The 20,815-nt window shown below is 40.2% G+C and overlaps 6 non-coding genes across 6 annotated transcripts; all 6 read right to left on the minus strand.

Moving 5' to 3' along the window:
- Window positions 1-3,006: 3,006 nt before the first annotated feature.
- On the minus strand, window positions 3,007-3,113 carry LOC149780673 (U6 spliceosomal RNA). Its single transcript, XR_016415220.1, has one exon. It is a non-coding gene; the product is annotated as a U6 spliceosomal RNA (small nuclear RNA).
- Window positions 3,114-6,119: 3,006 nt separating this feature from the next.
- On the minus strand, window positions 6,120-6,226 carry LOC149780674 (U6 spliceosomal RNA). Its single transcript, XR_016415221.1, has one exon. It is a non-coding gene; the product is annotated as a U6 spliceosomal RNA (small nuclear RNA).
- A 3,006-nt stretch (window positions 6,227-9,232) lies between these two features.
- On the minus strand, window positions 9,233-9,339 carry LOC149780675 (U6 spliceosomal RNA). The gene has a single exon (XR_016415223.1). It is a non-coding gene; the product is annotated as a U6 spliceosomal RNA (small nuclear RNA).
- A 3,007-nt stretch (window positions 9,340-12,346) lies between these two features.
- On the minus strand, window positions 12,347-12,453 carry LOC149780676 (U6 spliceosomal RNA). The gene has a single exon (XR_016415224.1). It is a non-coding gene; the product is annotated as a U6 spliceosomal RNA (small nuclear RNA).
- A 3,006-nt stretch (window positions 12,454-15,459) lies between these two features.
- On the minus strand, window positions 15,460-15,566 carry LOC149780677 (U6 spliceosomal RNA). Its single transcript, XR_016415225.1, has one exon. It is a non-coding gene; the product is annotated as a U6 spliceosomal RNA (small nuclear RNA).
- Window positions 15,567-18,573: 3,007 nt separating this feature from the next.
- LOC149780678 (U6 spliceosomal RNA) lies at window positions 18,574-18,680 on the minus strand. The gene has a single exon (XR_016415226.1). It is a non-coding gene; the product is annotated as a U6 spliceosomal RNA (small nuclear RNA).
- Window positions 18,681-20,815: the final 2,135 nt, after the last annotated feature.

Here is a 20,815-nt window from a genome sequence, read left to right on the forward strand (position 1 = left end):
GATATACCATACCTGTTAATTTCCTTATTAAATGCATTTTCACGTAACATTTAAAGGAGAGGTACATGTACATTTGCATAACCGTGCACAGCGGGAAAACGTTGCAAAACGTTGGAGCAGTTAACTTCCTTTATTGCCGGTGGGGAAATATTCCAGGATGTCAAAAATAAAATAAACATACACATAAAAACCTTATTAAAATTACGTTGCTAGCATGAGTTTCATTTGCCATATAGCCTAATTTGAAACCACACGAACAAAAGAATCATTTACAATATTTTAAACATTCAAACACGGTCGTTAAGGTGACCAAAACGTAGATCTCTTTATTCTCCACTTACATCAATGGTTCTTCGTCTAGATGCATTCTGCGCCACATGCCGTTATATAGGTAGTCCGAATAGAATACGTTTCTTTTCTTGCGGAGACATTTAGGCATAACAAAATGTGTGATTTTACTGCGCCGGCATACATCTGAAGCGTACTTTCGTGACAGAAAAAGTCGAGGCCACTCCAACTGCGCAGTGACCGCAATTTGATTACAATTATATCTCCACTGGCCCACGTGAAGCTCTGAGAAGAACCGCTTAGGGGTCATGTTCCGGTGACATACGTTATTAGCATAATCGCTAATTTTATCAGCCAATCAGATGAAGGCTTTTACCTTGGCGTTTGGGAGACTGATTAGTACGGCAGAAGCTCATCAATGTGTTCCCAACGATTTGGTTTACTTTTTGAAATTGTATGAAAGCGGCATTTCCCTTGGCTAATTCAAAGGTCTCCAGAACATGGCCCCTAAGCGGTCGCTTTCAGAGCTTCACGTAGGACAGTGGAGATCTCATTCACATGAGACTGCAGTGACTGAGAAGCTGCAAATAAAAACAAGTAGTTCGTTGATTCGCATCCGCTCGGTTGATCTAACCTGGTTCACGGCCGCTATGAAGCTACCACCAATATGTGTCATTTTACGTAAAATTACTATAGGCGACCAGTCATCTTCGCTAGCCAAGGTTTCCATATCTTAAGCCTATCTACACCTTGGCGGATGGAGCAGGCATTTGTGTGCTCTGGGCGTGTGAATTTAATTGCATGCAGAGGAAAACCACCGCATCCTACCAAACCTAAATTGTTCAAGTTTGAACCTGTTCCTAGATGATCGAGACAAGAGGAGCACACAACTTAAATCGACCCATACATACGCAGTTTAACACTGTCGGTCTGTGCTTGTACAAATACACATCACTCAAATACACCTGTAATGGCTTTTCTTTGGTACGTTGTCATACCTTCGATGTTAAACTTCCAAAGAATCCTTTTGAAGTAAATTGCCTCCACCCTTTTCGGCCCATCTACAATGTACCACGGTTACACGCTATTGATTAGTTGGCATTACATCCCAAGGGAGGCAACTCACGAAATCCAGTCAATGTCCCTAGGACAAAGCACTAATATATCTGCTCGATCCGCCAAGGTGTAAATTGGGTTAACATATCGGAACCTTGGCTAGCGAAGATGGGGACCAGTTCATGTTGGAAAAAGTCGAGTGGCAGCTAAACGTTGTAAGTTTCGGTGTTTTTGAAAACACGTCACTTCTATTTAGGGGGCGCTCTACAGATATTATGAACTTATAAGAAAACGATTGGTGTATGGTGTAGTTGCTTACATAGGCAACATGCTCAGTGAGAGAATATTGGCATATTTCTGTGTTACGTTAATGTGCTGTGACTGAAATTTCTTTGTATATTGTCTCAAAATACCCCTCCCTCACAAAAACAGCAAAAAAAAAAAAAAAAAAAAAAAAAAAAACCTTACTGGTACTTATTTTCTTTGAAATACATTTCAACCGTATGCGTTGTGAGTTGGGGATATTTCTCTTCTCCCGAACATCGCTGGATTTAAATTTTTTTAATTGTTCTATACGGCAAAGTAACATAATCAAGAACACATTTACGCTAAATTGAAATGCAGAATATATTACAAGCCAGGGGTCATTACTTGACCGAGCGTTGTCAAACACTAGCGTGATACCCGATAGAAGTCATAAGTTTACCCCAAATTTACAAAGACTTCCATACAACTTCAGTTGTAAATTATAAAGCCCAACGTGTCCATTATATGCATAAATTTTACTTTAATCAATGCAAGACCACAGAGCTCACAACCTGCCAAATATATACTGTTACACGCACACGGGTATTTACTTGACCGAGCGGTTGTCAAACCCTGGCGCGATTCTCGCTAGAAGTCATAAGTTTCCCCGACTTTCCAAAGACTTCCATACAACCTCAGTTGTAAATCAGAAAGCCCGACGTGTCCATTCTATACCTAAATTTTCCTCTAATTAAATGCAAGACCACGGATAAACCAAACTGTCAACTATCTATCAACCGTACATCTGCGTGTTTTGGCTTCATTATGTTTCCGCACCACCAACCGTTCACGCCTTAGAACATATATGAGTACTCCCTAACAATGGGAACTATTTTAACTCCGCCACCTTAGGCCAGTCAATGTATGCTTTCCAGGCACATTTCGCCGATATAACTGCACCATATTCGCCCGCATGGCGACATAAACGGTCTCTGCCAAGTCCCTTTTTATTTATGCCCTTGTGTAATTTACCGGTTTAATACCGTAAGTGCTGTCCTTGCAGTCACGCTACCAATGTATACCACTAGATTTTAATATGTACTATTTTACGAAAGGGACATTCATTCGGTTTTGGTCGCAATTCACTACTAGTGAACCATGGCATTATGGAGACTCACTAACACTTTACTCCGCGAAGTTTGCTCCTAGTCATTGGCCAATTATTTCGGGCAAAGGAATATTTATATTGCACCAAATTCCAATTATCAGACAAGTAATCACACAAATCTAAGAATTCCTTAAAACGGGGCGCTATAACCAAAGCGCATACTCCAAATTTATTACAATATGATCAAGTCGAAATTAATATGAAACTTACACGTTCCATACTGTTTCGTGAATTTTGATAATGAAATTAAAAATATGGAACGCTTCACGAATTTGCGTGTCATCCTTGCGCAGGGGCCATGCTAATCTTCTCTGTATCGTTCCAATTTTAGTATATGTACTGCCGAAGCAAGTACGATATACCATACCTGTTAATTTCCTTATTAAATGCATTTTCACGTAACATTTAAAGGAGAGGTACATGTACATTTGCATAACCGTGCACAGCGGGAAAACGTTGCAAAACGTTGGAGCAGTTAACTTCCTTTATTGCCGGTGGGGAAATATTCCAGGATGTCAAAAATAAAATAAACATACACATAAAAACCTTATTAAAATTACGTTGCTAGCATGAGTTTCATTTGCCATATAGCCTAATTTGAAACCACACGAACAAAAGAATCATTTACAATATTTTAAACATTCAAACACGGTCGTTAAGGTGACCAAAACGTAGATCTCTTTATTCTCCACTTACATCAATGGTTCTTCGTCTAGATGCATTCTGCGCCACATGCCGTTATATAGGTAGTCCGAATAGAATACGTTTCTTTTCTTGCGGAGACATTTAGGCATAACAAAATGTGTGATTTTACTGCGCCGGCATACATCTGAAGCGTACTTTCGTGACAGAAAAAGTCGAGGCCACTCCAACTGCGCAGTGACCGCAATTTGATTACAATTATATCTCCACTGGCCCACGTGAAGCTCTGAGAAGAACCGCTTAGGGGTCATGTTCCGGTGACATACGTTATTAGCATAATCGCTAATTTTATCAGCCAATCAGATGAAGGCTTTTACCTTGGCGTTTGGGAGACTGATTAGTACGGCAGAAGCTCATCAATGTGTTCCCAACGATTTGGTTTACTTTTTGAAATTGTATGAAAGCGGCATTTCCCTTGGCTAATTCAAAGGTCTCCAGAACATGGCCCCTAAGCGGTCGCTTTCAGAGCTTCACGTAGGACAGTGGAGATCTCATTCACATGAGACTGCAGTGACTGAGAAGCTGCAAATAAAAACAAGTAGTTCGTTGATTCGCATCCGCTCGGTTGATCTAACCTGGTTCACGGCCGCTATGAAGCTACCACCAATATGTGTCATTTTACGTAAAATTACTATAGGCGACCAGTCATCTTCGCTAGCCAAGGTTTCCATATCTTAAGCCTATCTACACCTTGGCGGATGGAGCAGGCATTTGTGTGCTCTGGGCGTGTGAATTTAATTGCATGCAGAGGAAAACCACCGCATCCTACCAAACCTAAATTGTTCAAGTTTGAACCTGTTCCTAGATGATCGAGACAAGAGGAGCACACAACTTAAATCGACCCATACATACGCAGTTTAACACTGTCGGTCTGTGCTTGTACAAATACACATCACTCAAATACACCTGTAATGGCTTTTCTTTGGTACGTTGTCATACCTTCGATGTTAAACTTCCAAAGAATCCTTTTGAAGTAAATTGCCTCCACCCTTTTCGGCCCATCTACAATGTACCACGGTTACACGCTATTGATTAGTTGGCATTACATCCCAAGGGAGGCAACTCACGAAATCCAGTCAATGTCCCTAGGACAAAGCACTAATATATCTGCTCGATCCGCCAAGGTGTAAATTGGGTTAACATATCGGAACCTTGGCTAGCGAAGATGGGGACCAGTTCATGTTGGAAAAAGTCGAGTGGCAGCTAAACGTTGTAAGTTTCGGTGTTTTTGAAAACACGTCACTTCTATTTAGGGGGCGCTCTACAGATATTATGAACTTATAAGAAAACGATTGGTGTATGGTGTAGTTGCTTACATAGGCAACATGCTCAGTGAGAGAATATTGGCATATTTCTGTGTTACGTTAATGTGCTGTGACTGAAATTTCTTTGTATATTGTCTCAAAATACCCCTCCCTCACAAAAACAGCAAAAAAAAAAAAAAAAAAAAAAAAAAAAACCTTACTGGTACTTATTTTCTTTGAAATACATTTCAACCGTATGCGTTGTGAGTTGGGGATATTTCTCTTCTCCCGAACATCGCTGGATTTAAATTTTTTTAATTGTTCTATACGGCAAAGTAACATAATCAAGAACACATTTACGCTAAATTGAAATGCAGAATATATTACAAGCCAGGGGTCATTACTTGACCGAGCGTTGTCAGACACTAGCGTGATACCCGATAGAAGTCATAAGTTTACCCCAAATTTACAAAGACTTCCATACAACTTCAGTTGTAAATTATAAAGCCCAACGTGTCCATTATATGCATAAATTTTACTTTAATCAATGCAAGACCACAGAGCTCACAACCTGCCAAATATATACTGTTACACGCACACGGGTATTTACTTGACCGAGCGGTTGTCAAACCCTGGCGCGATTCTCGCTAGAAGTCATAAGTTTCCCCGACTTTCCAAAGACTTCCATACAACCTCAGTTGTAAATCAGAAAGCCCGACGTGTCCATTCTATACCTAAATTTTCCTCTAATTAAATGCAAGACCACGGATAAACCAAACTGTCAACTATCTATCAACCGTACATCTGCGTGTTTTGGCTTCATTATGTTTCCGCACCACCAACCGTTCACGCCTTAGAACATATATGAGTACTCCCTAACAATGGGAACTATTTTAACTCCGCCACCTTAGGCCAGTCAATGTATGCTTTCCAGGCACATTTCGCCGATATAACTGCACCATATTCGCCCGCATGGCGACATAAACGGTCTCTGCCAAGTCCCTTTTTATTTATGCCCTTGTGTAATTTACCGGTTTAATACCGTAAGTGCTGTCCTTGCAGTCACACTACCAATGTATACCACTAGATTTTAATATGTACTATTTTACGAAAGGGACATTCATTCGGTTTTGGTCGCAATTCACTACTAGTGAACCATGGCATTATGGAGACTCACTAACACTTTACTCCGCGAAGTTTGCTCCTAGTCATTGGCCAATTATTTCGGGCAAAGGAATATTTATATTGCACCAAATTCCAATTATCAGACAAGTAATCACACAAATCTAAGAATTCCTTAAAACGGGGCGCTATAACCAAAGCGCATACTCCAAATTTATTACAATATGATCAAGTCGAAATTAATATGAAACTTACACGTTCCATACTGTTTCGTGAATTTTGATAATGAAATTAAAAATATGGAACGCTTCACGAATTTGCGTGTCATCCTTGCGCAGGGGCCATGCTAATCTTCTCTGTATCGTTCCAATTTTAGTATATGTACTGCCGAAGCAAGTACGATATACCATACCTGTTAATTTCCTTATTAAATGCATTTTCACGTAACATTTAAAGGAGAGGTACATGTACATTTGCATAACCGTGCACAGCGGGAAAACGTTGCAAAACCTTGGAGCAGTTAACTTCCTTTATTGCCGGTGGGGAAATATTCCAGGATGTCAAAAATAAAATAAACATACACATAAAAACCTTATTAAAATTACGTTGCTAGCATGAGTTTCATTTGCCATATAGCCTAATTTGAAACCACACGAACAAAAGAATCATTTACAATATTTTAAACATTCAAACACGGTCGTTAAGGTGACCAAAACGTAGATCTCTTTATTCTCCACTTACATCAATGGTTCTTCGTCTAGATGCATTCTGCGCCACATGCCGTTATATAGGTAGTCCGAATAGAATACGTTTCTTTTCTTGCGGAGACATTTAGGCATAACAAAATGTGTGATTTTACTGCGCCGGCATACATCTGAAGCGTACTTTCGTGACAGAAAAAGTCGAGGCCACTCCAACTGCGCAGTGACCGCAATTTGATTACAATTATATCTCCACTGGCCCACGTGAAGCTCTGAGAAGAACCGCTTAGGGGTCATGTTCCGGTGACATACGTTATTAGCATAATCGCTAATTTTATCAGCCAATCAGATGAAGGCTTTTACCTTGGCGTTTGGGAGACTGATTAGTACGGCAGAAGCTCATCAATGTGTTCCCAACGATTTGGTTTACTTTTTGAAATTGTATGAAAGCGGCATTTCCCTTGGCTAATTCAAAGGTCTCCAGAACATGGCCCCTAAGCGGTCGCTTTCAGAGCTTCACGTAGGACAGTGGAGATCTCATTCACATGAGACTGCAGTGACTGAGAAGCTGCAAATAAAAACAAGTAGTTCGTTGATTCGCATCCGCTCGGTTGATCTAACCTGGTTCACGGCCGCTATGAAGCTACCACCAATATGTGTCATTTTACGTAAAATTACTATAGGCGACCAGTCATCTTCGCTAGCCAAGGTTTCCATATCTTAAGCCTATCTACACCTTGGCGGATGGAGCAGGCATTTGTGTGCTCTGGGCGTGTGAATTTAATTGCATGCAGAGGAAAACCACCGCATCCTACCAAACCTAAATTGTTCAAGTTTGAACCTGTTCCTAGATGATCGAGACAAGAGGAGCACACAACTTAAATCGACCCATACATACGCAGTTTAACACTGTCGGTCTGTGCTTGTACAAATACACATCACTCAAATACACCTGTAATGGCTTTTCTTTGGTACGTTGTCATACCTTCGATGTTAAACTTCCAAAGAATCCTTTTGAAGTAAATTGCCTCCACCCTTTTCGGCCCATCTACAATGTACCACGGTTACACGCTATTGATTAGTTGGCATTACATCCCAAGGGAGGCAACTCACGAAATCCAGTCAATGTCCCTAGGACAAAGCACTAATATATCTGCTCGATCCGCCAAGGTGTAAATTGGGTTAACATATCGGAACCTTGGCTAGCGAAGATGGGGACCAGTTCATGTTGGAAAAAGTCGAGTGGCAGCTAAACGTTGTAAGTTTCGGTGTTTTTGAAAACACGTCACTTCTATTTAGGGGGCGCTCTACAGATATTATGAACTTATAAGAAAACGATTGGTGTATGGTGTAGTTGCTTACATAGGCAACATGCTCAGTGAGAGAATATTGGCATATTTCTGTGTTACGTTAATGTGCTGTGACTGAAATTTCTTTGTATATTGTCTCAAAATACCCCTCCCTCACAAAAACAGCAAAAAAAAAAAAAAAAAAAAAAAAAAAAACCTTACTGGTACTTATTTTCTTTGAAATACATTTCAACCGTATGCGTTGTGAGTTGGGGATATTTCTCTTCTCCCGAACATCGCTGGATTTAAATTTTTTTAATTGTTCTATACGGCAAAGTAACATAATCAAGAACACATTTACGCTAAATTGAAATGCAGAATATATTACAAGCCAGGGGTCATTACTTGACCGAGCGTTGTCAGACACTAGCGTGATACCCGATAGAAGTCATAAGTTTACCCCAAATTTACAAAGACTTCCATACAACTTCAGTTGTAAATTATAAAGCCCAACGTGTCCATTATATGCATAAATTTTACTTTAATCAATGCAAGACCACAGAGCTCACAACCTGCCAAATATATACTGTTACACGCACACGGGTATTTACTTGACCGAGCGGTTGTCAAACCCTGGCGCGATTCTCGCTAGAAGTCATAAGTTTCCCCGACTTTCCAAAGACTTCCATACAACCTCAGTTGTAAATCAGAAAGCCCGACGTGTCCATTCTATACCTAAATTTTCCTCTAATTAAATGCAAGACCACGGATAAACCAAACTGTCAACTATCTATCAACCGTACATCTGCGTGTTTTGGCTTCATTATGTTTCCGCACCACCAACCGTTCACGCCTTAGAACATATATGAGTACTCCCTAACAATGGGAACTATTTTAACTCCGCCACCTTAGGCCAGTCAATGTATGCTTTCCAGGCACATTTCGCCGATATAACTGCACCATATTCGCCCGCATGGCGACATAAACGGTCTCTGCCAAGTCCCTTTTTATTTATGCCCTTGTGTAATTTACCGGTTTAATACCGTAAGTGCTGTCCTTGCAGTCACGCTACCAATGTATACCACTAGATTTTAATATGTACTATTTTACGAAAGGGACATTCATTCGGTTTTGGTCGCAATTCACTACTAGTGAACCATGGCATTATGGAGACTCACTAACACTTTACTCCGCGAAGTTTGCTCCTAGTCATTGGCCAATTATTTCGGGCAAAGGAATATTTATATTGCACCAAATTCCAATTATCAGACAAGTAATCACACAAATCTAAGAATTCCTTAAAACGGGGCGCTATAACCAAAGCGCATACTCCAAATTTATTACAATATGATCAAGTCGAAATTAATATGAAACTTACACGTTCCATACTGTTTCGTGAATTTTGATAATGAAATTAAAAATATGGAACGCTTCACGAATTTGCGTGTCATCCTTGCGCAGGGGCCATGCTAATCTTCTCTGTATCGTTCCAATTTTAGTATATGTACTGCCGAAGCAAGTACGATATACCATACCTGTTAATTTCCTTATTAAATGCATTTTCACGTAACATTTAAAGGAGAGGTACATGTACATTTGCATAACCGTGCACAGCGGGAAAACGTTGCAAAACGTTGGAGCAGTTAACTTCCTTTATTGCCGGTGGGGAAATATTCCAGGATGTCAAAAATAAAATAAACATACACATAAAAACCTTATTAAAATTACGTTGCTAGCATGAGTTTCATTTGCCATATAGCCTAATTTGAAACCACACGAACAAAAGAATCATTTACAATATTTTAAACATTCAAACACGGTCGTTAAGGTGACCAAAACGTAGATCTCTTTATTCTCCACTTACATCAATGGTTCTTCGTCTAGATGCATTCTGCGCCACATGCCGTTATATAGGTAGTCCGAATAGAATACGTTTCTTTTCTTGCGGAGACATTTAGGCATAACAAAATGTGTGATTTTACTGCGCCGGCATACATCTGAAGCGTACTTTCGTGACAGAAAAAGTCGAGGCCACTCCAACTGCGCAGTGACCGCAATTTGATTACAATTATATCTCCACTGGCCCACGTGAAGCTCTGAGAAGAACCGCTTAGGGGTCATGTTCCGGTGACATACGTTATTAGCATAATCGCTAATTTTATCAGCCAATCAGATGAAGGCTTTTACCTTGGCGTTTGGGAGACTGATTAGTACGGCAGAAGCTCATCAATGTGTTCCCAACGATTTGGTTTACTTTTTGAAATTGTATGAAAGCGGCATTTCCCTTGGCTAATTCAAAGGTCTCCAGAACATGGCCCCTAAGCGGTCGCTTTCAGAGCTTCACGTAGGACAGTGGAGATCTCATTCACATGAGACTGCAGTGACTGAGAAGCTGCAAATAAAAACAAGTAGTTCGTTGATTCGCATCCGCTCGGTTGATCTAACCTGGTTCACGGCCGCTATGAAGCTACCACCAATATGTGTCATTTTACGTAAAATTACTATAGGCGACCAGTCATCTTCGCTAGCCAAGGTTTCCATATCTTAAGCCTATCTACACCTTGGCGGATGGAGCAGGCATTTGTGTGCTCTGGGCGTGTGAATTTAATTGCATGCAGAGGAAAACCACCGCATCCTACCAAACCTAAATTGTTCAAGTTTGAACCTGTTCCTAGATGATCGAGACAAGAGGAGCACACAACTTAAATCGACCCATACATACGCAGTTTAACACTGTCGGTCTGTGCTTGTACAAATACACATCACTCAAATACACCTGTAATGGCTTTTCTTTGGTACGTTGTCATACCTTCGATGTTAAACTTCCAAAGAATCCTTTTGAAGTAAATTGCCTCCACCCTTTTCGGCCCATCTACAATGTACCACGGTTACACGCTATTGATTAGTTGGCATTACATCCCAAGGGAGGCAACTCACGAAATCCAGTCAATGTCCCTAGGACAAAGCACTAATATATCTGCTCGATCCGCCAAGGTGTAAATTGGGTTAACATATCGGAACCTTGGCTAGCGAAGATGGGGACCAGTTCATGTTGGAAAAAGTCGAGTGGCAGCTAAACGTTGTAAGTTTCGGTGTTTTTGAAAACACGTCACTTCTATTTAGGGGGCGCTCTACAGATATTATGAACTTATAAGAAAACGATTGGTGTATGGTGTAGTTGCTTACATAGGCAACATGCTCAGTGAGAGAATATTGGCATATTTCTGTGTTACGTTAATGTGCTGTGACTGAAATTTCTTTGTATATTGTCTCAAAATACCCCTCCCTCACAAAAACAGCAAAAAAAAAAAAAAAAAAAAAAAAAAAAAACCTTACTGGTACTTATTTTCTTTGAAATACATTTCAACCGTATGCGTTGTGAGTTGGGGATATTTCTCTTCTCCCGAACATCGCTGGATTTAAATTTTTTTAATTGTTCTATACGGCAAAGTAACATAATCAAGAACACATTTACGCTAAATTGAAATGCAGAATATATTACAAGCCAGGGGTCATTACTTGACCGAGCGTTGTCAGACACTAGCGTGATACCCGATAGAAGTCATAAGTTTACCCCAAATTTACAAAGACTTCCATACAACTTCAGTTGTAAATTATAAAGCCCAACGTGTCCATTATATGCATAAATTTTACTTTAATCAATGCAAGACCACAGAGCTCACAACCTGCCAAATATATACTGTTACACGCACACGGGTATTTACTTGACCGAGCGGTTGTCAAACCCTGGCGCGATTCTCGCTAGAAGTCATAAGTTTCCCCGACTTTCCAAAGACTTCCATACAACCTCAGTTGTAAATCAGAAAGCCCGACGTGTCCATTCTATACCTAAATTTTCCTCTAATTAAATGCAAGACCACGGATAAACCAAACTGTCAACTATCTATCAACCGTACATCTGCGTGTTTTGGCTTCATTATGTTTCCGCACCACCAACCGTTCACGCCTTAGAACATATATGAGTACTCCCTAACAATGGGAACTATTTTAACTCCGCCACCTTAGGCCAGTCAATGTATGCTCTCCAGGCACATTTCGCCGATATAACTGCACCATATTCGCCCGCATGGCGACATAAACGGTCTCTGCCAAGTCCCTTTTTATTTATGCCCTTGTGTAATTTACCGGTTTAATACCGTAAGTGCTGTCCTTGCAGTCACGCTACCAATGTATACCACTAGATTTTAATATGTACTATTTTACGAAAGGGACATTCATTCGGTTTTGGTCGCAATTCACTACTAGTGAACCATGGCATTATGGAGACTCACTAACACTTTACTCCGCGAAGTTTGCTCCTAGTCATTGGCCAATTATTTCGGGCAAAGGAATATTTATATTGCACCAAATTCCAATTATCAGACAAGTAATCACACAAATCTAAGAATTCCTTAAAACGGGGCGCTATAACCAAAGCGCATACTCCAAATTTATTACAATATGATCAAGTCGAAATTAATATGAAACTTACACGTTCCATACTGTTTCGTGAATTTTGATAATGAAATTAAAAATATGGAACGCTTCACGAATTTGCGTGTCATCCTTGCGCAGGGGCCATGCTAATCTTCTCTGTATCGTTCCAATTTTAGTATATGTACTGCCGAAGCAAGTACGATATACCATACCTGTTAATTTCCTTATTAAATGCATTTTCACGTAACATTTAAAGGAGAGGTACATGTACATTTGCATAACCGTGCACAGCGGGAAAACGTTGCAAAACGTTGGAGCAGTTAACTTCCTTTATTGCCGGTGGGGAAATATTCCAGGATGTCAAAAATAAAATAAACATACACATAAAAACCTTATTAAAATTACGTTGCTAGCATGAGTTTCATTTGCCATATAGCCTAATTTGAAACCACACGAACAAAAGAATCATTTACAATATTTTAAACATTCAAACACGGTCGTTAAGGTGACCAAAACGTAGATCTCTTTATTCTCCACTTACATCAATGGTTCTTCGTCTAGATGCATTCTGCGCCACATGCCGTTATATAGGTAGTCCGAATAGAATACGTTTCTTTTCTTGCGGAGACATTTAGGCATAACAAAATGTGTGATTTTACTGCGCCGGCATACATCTGAAGCGTACTTTCGTGACAGAAAAAGTCGAGGCCACTCCAACTGCGCAGTGACCGCAATTTGATTACAATTATATCTCCACTGGCCCACGTGAAGCTCTGAGAAGAACCGCTTAGGGGTCATGTTCCGGTGACATACGTTATTAGCATAATCGCTAATTTTATCAGCCAATCAGATGAAGGCTTTTACCTTGGCGTTTGGGAGACTGATTAGTACGGCAGAAGCTCATCAATGTGTTCCCAACGATTTGGTTTACTTTTTGAAATTGTATGAAAGCGGCATTTCCCTTGGCTAATTCAAAGGTCTCCAGAACATGGCCCCTAAGCGGTCGCTTTCAGAGCTTCACGTAGGACAGTGGAGATCTCATTCACATGAGACTGCAGTGACTGAGAAGCTGCAAATAAAAACAAGTAGTTCGTTGATTCGCATCCGCTCGGTTGATCTAACCTGGTTCACGGCCGCTATGAAGCTACCACCAATATGTGTCATTTTACGTAAAATTACTATAGGCGACCAGTCATCTTCGCTAGCCAAGGTTTCCATATCTTAAGCCTATCTACACCTTGGCGGATGGAGCAGGCATTTGTGTGCTCTGGGCGTGTGAATTTAATTGCATGCAGAGGAAAACCACCGCATCCTACCAAACCTAAATTGTTCAAGTTTGAACCTGTTCCTAGATGATCGAGACAAGAGGAGCACACAACTTAAATCGACCCATACATACGCAGTTTAACACTGTCGGTCTGTGCTTGTACAAATACACATCACTCAAATACACCTGTAATGGCTTTTCTTTGGTACGTTGTCATACCTTCGATGTTAAACTTCCAAAGAATCCTTTTGAAGTAAATTGCCTCCACCCTTTTCGGCCCATCTACAATGTACCACGGTTACACGCTATTGATTAGTTGGCATTACATCCCAAGGGAGGCAACTCACGAAATCCAGTCAATGTCCCTAGGACAAAGCACTAATATATCTGCTCGATCCGCCAAGGTGTAAATTGGGTTAACATATCGGAACCTTGGCTAGCGAAGATGGGGACCAGTTCATGTTGGAAAAAGTCGAGTGGCAGCTAAACGTTGTAAGTTTCGGTGTTTTTGAAAACACGTCACTTCTATTTAGGGGGCGCTCTACAGATATTATGAACTTATAAGAAAACGATTGGTGTATGGTGTAGTTGCTTACATAGGCAACATGCTCAGTGAGAGAATATTGGCATATTTCTGTGTTACGTTAATGTGCTGTGACTGAAATTTCTTTGTATATTGTCTCAAAATACCCCTCCCTCACAAAAACAGCAAAAAAAAAAAAAAAAAAAAAAAAAAAAACCTTACTGGTACTTATTTTCTTTGAAATACATTTCAACCGTATGCGTTGTGAGTTGGGGATATTTCTCTTCTCCCGAACATCGCTGGATTTAAATTTTTTTAATTGTTCTATACGGCAAAGTAACATAATCAAGAACACATTTACGCTAAATTGAAATGCAGAATATATTACAAGCCAGGGGTCATTACTTGACCGAGCGTTGTCAGACACTAGCGTGATACCCGATAGAAGTCATAAGTTTACCCCAAATTTACAAAGACTTCCATACAACTTCAGTTGTAAATTATAAAGCCCAACGTGTCCATTATATGCATAAATTTTACTTTAATCAATGCAAGACCACAGAGCTCACAACCTGCCAAATATATACTGTTACACGCACACGGGTATTTACTTGACCGAGCGGTTGTCAAACCCTGGCGCGATTCTCGCTAGAAGTCATAAGTTTCCCCGACTTTCCAAAGACTTCCATACAACCTCAGTTGTAAATCAGAAAGCCCGACGTGTCCATTCTATACCTAAATTTTCCTCTAATTAAATGCAAGACCACGGATAAACCAAACTGTCAACTATCTATCAACCGTACATCTGCGTGTTTTGGCTTCATTATGTTTCCGCACCACCAACCGTTCACGCCTTAGAACATATATGAGTACTCCCTAACAATGGGAACTATTTTAACTCCGCCACCTTAGGCCAGTCAATGTATGCTCTCCAGGCACATTTCGCCGATATAACTGCACCATATTCGCCCGCATGGCGACATAAACGGTCTCTGCCAAGTCCCTTTTTATTTATGCCCTTGTGTAATTTACCGGTTTAATACCGTAAGTGCTGTCCTTGCAGTCACGCTACCAATGTATACCACTAGATTTTAATATGTACTATTTTACGAAAGGGACATTCATTCGGTTTTGGTCGCAATTCACTACTAGTGAACCATGGCATTATGGAGACTCACTAACACTTTACTCCGCGAAGTTTGCTCCTAGTCATTGGCCAATTATTTCGGGCAAAGGAATATTTATATTGCACCAAATTCCAATTATCAGACAAGTAATCACACAAATCTAAGAATTCCTTAAAACGGGGCGCTATAACCAAAGCGCATACTCCAAATTTATTACAATATGATCAAGTCGAAATTAATATGAAACTTACACGTTCCATACTGTTTCGTGAATTTTGATAATGAAATTAAAAATATGGAACGCTTCACGAATTTGCGTGTCATCCTTGCGCAGGGGCCATGCTAATCTTCTCTGTATCGTTCCAATTTTAGTATATGTACTGCCGAAGCAAGTACGATATACCATACCTGTTAATTTCCTTATTAAATGCATTTTCACGTAACATTTAAAGGAGAGGTACATGTACATTTGCATAACCGTGCACAGCGGGAAAACGTTGCAAAACGTTGGAGCAGTTAACTTCCTTTATTGCCGGTGGGGAAATATTCCAGGATGTCAAAAATAAAATAAACATACACATAAAAACCTTATTAAAATTACGTTGCTAGCATGAGTTTCATTTGCCATATAGCCTAATTTGAAACCACACGAACAAAAGAATCATTTACAATATTTTAAACATTCAAACACGGTCGTTAAGGTGACCAAAACGTAGATCTCTTTATTCTCCACTTACATCAATGGTTCTTCGTCTAGATGCATTCTGCGCCACATGCCGTTATATAGGTAGTCCGAATAGAATACGTTTCTTTTCTTGCGGAGACATTTAGGCATAACAAAATGTGTGATTTTACTGCGCCGGCATACATCTGAAGCGTACTTTCGTGACAGAAAAAGTCGAGGCCACTCCAACTGCGCAGTGACCGCAATTTGATTACAATTATATCTCCACTGGCCCACGTGAAGCTCTGAGAAGAACCGCTTAGGGGTCATGTTCCGGTGACATACGTTATTAGCATAATCGCTAATTTTATCAGCCAATCAGATGAAGGCTTTTACCTTGGCGTTTGGGAGACTGATTAGTACGGCAGAAGCTCATCAATGTGTTCCCAACGATTTGGTTTACTTTTTGAAATTGTATGAAAGCGGCATTTCCCTTGGCTAATTCAAAGGTCTCCAGAACATGGCCCCTAAGCGGTCGCTTTCAGAGCTTCACGTAGGACAGTGGAGATCTCATTCACATGAGACTGCAGTGACTGAGAAGCTGCAAATAAAAACAAGTAGTTCGTTGATTCGCATCCGCTCGGTTGATCTAACCTGGTTCACGGCCGCTATGAAGCTACCACCAATATGTGTCATTTTACGTAAAATTACTATAGGCGACCAGTCATCTTCGCTAGCCAAGGTTTCCATATCTTAAGCCTATCTACACCTTGGCGGATGGAGCAGGCATTTGTGTGCTCTGGGCGTGTGAATTTAATTGCATGCAGAGGAAAACCACCGCATCCTACCAAACCTAAATTGTTCAAGTTTGAACCTGTTCCTAGATGATCGAGACAAGAGGAGCACACAACTTAAATCGACCCATACATACGCAGTTTAACACTGTCGGTCTGTGCTTGTACAAATACACATCACTCAAATACACCTGTAATGGCTTTTCTTTGGTACGTTGTCATACCTTCGATGTTAAACTTCCAAAGAATCCTTTTGAAGTAAATTGCCTCCACCCTTTTCGGCCCATCTACAATGTACCACGGTTACACGCTATTGATTAGTTGGCATTACATCCCAAGGGAGGCAACTCACGAAATCCAGTCAATGTCCCTAGGACAAAGCACTAATATATCTGCTCGATCCGCCAAGGTGTAAATTGGGTTAACATATCGGAACCTTGGCTAGCGAAGATGGGGACCAGTTCATGTTGGAAAAAGTCGAGTGGCAGCTAAACGTTGTAAGTTTCGGTGTTTTTGAAAACACGTCACTTCTATTTAGGGGGCGCTCTACAGATATTATGAACTTATAAGAAAACGATTGGTGTATGGTGTAGTTGCTTACATAGGCAACATGCTCAGTGAGAGAATATTGGCATATTTCTGTGTTACGTTAATGTGCTGTGACTGAAATTTCTTTGTATATTGTCTCAAAATACCCCTCCCTCACAAAAACAGCAAAAAAAAAAAAAAAAAAAAAAAAAAAAAACCTTACTGGTACTTATTTTCTTTGAAATACATTTCAACCGTATGCGTTGTGAGTTGGGGATATTTCTCTTCTCCCGAACATCGCTGGATTTAAATTTTTTTAATTGTTCTATACGGCAAAGTAACATAATCAAGAACACATTTACGCTAAATTGAAATGCAGAATATATTACAAGCCAGGGGTCATTACTTGACCGAGCGTTGTCAGACACTAGCGTGATACCCGATAGAAGTCATAAGTTTACCCCAAATTTACAAAGACTTCCATACAACTTCAGTTGTAAATTATAAAGCCCAACGTGTCCATTATATGCATAAATTTTACTTTAATCAATGCAAGACCACAGAGCTCACAACCTGCCAAATATATACTGTTACACGCACACGGGTATTTACTTGACCGAGCGGTTGTCAAACCCTGGCGCGATTCTCGCTAGAAGTCATAAGTTTCCCCGACTTTCCAAAGACTTCCATACAACCTCAGTTGTAAATCAGAAAGCCCGACGTGTCCATTCTATACCTAAATTTTCCTCTAATTAAATGCAAGACCACGGATAAACCAAACTGTCAACTATCTATCAACCGTACATCTGCGTGTTTTGGCTTCATTATGTTTCCGCACCACCAACCGTTCACGCCTTAGAACATATATGAGTACTCCCTAACAATGGGAACTATTTTAACTCCGCCACCTTAGGCCAGTCAATGTATGCTCTCCAGGCACATTTCGCCGATATAACTGCACCATATTCGCCCGCATGGCGACATAAACGGTCTCTGCCAAGTCCCTTTTTATTTATGCCCTTGTGTAATTTACCGGTTTAATACCGTAAGTGCTGTCCTTGCAGTCACGCTACCAATGTATACCACTAGATTTTAATATGTACTATTTTACGAAAGGGACATTCATTCGGTTTTGGTCGCAATTCACTACTAGTGAACCATGGCATTATGGAGACTCACTAACACTTTACTCCGCGAAGTTTGCTCCTAGTCATTGGCCAATTATTTCGGGCAAAGGAATATTTATATTGCACCAAATTCCAATTATCAGACAAGTAATCACACAAATCTAAGAATTCCTTAAAACGGGGCGCTATAACCAAAGCGCATACTCCAAATTTATTACAATATGATCAAGTCGAAATTAATATGAAACTTACACGTTCCATACTGTTTCGTGAATTTTGATAATGAAATTAAAAATATGGAACGCTTCACGAATTTGCGTGTCATCCTTGCGCAGGGGCCATGCTAATCTTCTCTGTATCGTTCCAATTTTAGTATATGTACTGCCGAAGCAAGTACGATATACCATACCTGTTAATTTCCTTATTAAATGCATTTTCACGTAACATTTAAAGGAGAGGTACATGTACATTTGCATAACCGTGCACAGCGGGAAAACGTTGCAAAACGTTGGAGCAGTTAACTTCCTTTATTGCCGGTGGGGAAATATTCCAGGATGTCAAAAATAAAATAAACATACACATAAAAACCTTATTAAAATTACGTTGCTAGCATGAGTTTCATTTGCCATATAGCCTAATTTGAAACCACACGAACAAAAGAATCATTTACAATATTTTAAACATTCAAACACGGTCGTTAAGGTGACCAAAACGTAGATCTCTTTATTCTCCACTTACATCAATGGTTCTTCGTCTAGATGCATTCTGCGCCACATGCCGTTATATAGGTAGTCCGAATAGAATACGTTTCTTTTCTTGCGGAGACATTTAGGCATAACAAAATGTGTGATTTTACTGCGCCGGCATACATCTGAAGCGTACTTTCGTGACAGAAAAAGTCGAGGCCACTCCAACTGCGCAGTGACCGCAATTTGATTACAATTATATCTCCACTGGCCCACGTGAAGCTCTGAGAAGAACCGCTTAGGGGTCATGTTCCGGTGACATACGTTATTAGCATAATCGCTAATTTTATCAGCCAATCAGATGAAGGCTTTTACCTTGGCGTTTGGGAGACTGATTAGTACGGCAGAAGCTCATCAATGTGTTCCCAACGATTTGGTTTACTTTTTGAAATTGTATGAAAGCGGCATTTCCCTTGGCTAATTCAAAGGTCTCCAGAACATGGCCCCTAAGCGGTCGCTTTCAGAGCTTCACGTAGGACAGTGGAGATCTCATTCACATGAGACTGCAGTGACTGAGAAGCTGCAAATAAAAACAAGTAGTTCGTTGATTCGCATCCGCTCGGTTGATCTAACCTGGTTCACGGCCGCTATGAAGCTACCACCAATATGTGTCATTTTACGTAAAATTACTATAGGCGACCAGTCATCTTCGCTAGCCAAGGTTTCCATATCTTAAGCCTATCTACACCTTGGCGGATGGAGCAGGCATTTGTGTGCTCTGGGCGTGTGAATTTAATTGCATGCAGAGGAAAACCACCGCATCCTACCAAACCTAAATTGTTCAAGTTTGAACCTGTTCCTAGATGATCGAGACAAGAGGAGCACACAACTTAAATCGACCCATACATACGCAGTTTAACACTGTCGGTCTGTGCTTGTACAAATACACATCACTCAAATACACCTGTAATGGCTTTTCTTTGGTACGTTGTCATACCTTCGATGTTAAACTTCCAAAGAATCCTTTTGAAGTAAATTGCCTCCACCCTTTTCGGCCCATCTACAATGTACCACGGTTACACGCTATTGATTAGTTGGCATTACATCCCAAGGGAGGCAACTCACGAAATCCAGTCAATGTCCCTAGGACAAAGCACTAATATATCTGCTCGATCCGCCAAGGTGTAAATTGGGTTAACATATCGGAACCTTGGCTAGCGAAGATGGGGACCAGTTCATGTTGGAAAAAGTCGAGTGGCAGCTAAACGTTGTAAGTTTCGGTGTTTTTGAAAACACGTCACTTCTATTTAGGGGGCGCTCTACAGATATTATGAACTTATAAGAAAACGATTGGTGTATGGTGTAGTTGCTTACATAGGCAACATGCTCAGTGAGAGAATATTGGCATATTTCTGTGTTACGTTAATGTGCTGTGACTGAAATTTCTTTGTATATTGTCTCAAAATACCCCTCCCTCACAAAAACAGCAAAAAAAAAAAAAAAAAAAAAAAAAAACCTTACTGGTACTTATTTTCTTTGAAATACATTTCAACCGTATGCGTTGTGAGTTGGGGATATTTCTCTTCTCCCGAACATCGCTGGATTTAAATTTTTTTAATTGTTCTATACGGCAAAGTAACATAATCAAGAACACATTTACGCTAAATTGAAATGCAGAATATATTACAAGCCAGGGGTCATTACTTGACCGAGCGTTGTCAGACACTAGCGTGATACCCGATAGAAGTCATAAGTTTACCCCAAATTTACAAAGACTTCCATACAACTTCAGTTGTAAATTATAAAGCCCAACGTGTCCATTATATGCATAAATTTTACTTTAATC

Source organism: Sinohyriopsis cumingii, chromosome 16 (assembly GCF_028554795.1).
Source record: "Sinohyriopsis cumingii isolate HCF-2022 chromosome 16, ASM2855479v2, whole genome shotgun sequence".
Lineage (NCBI taxonomy): Eukaryota > Metazoa > Mollusca > Bivalvia > Unionida > Unionidae > Sinohyriopsis > Sinohyriopsis cumingii.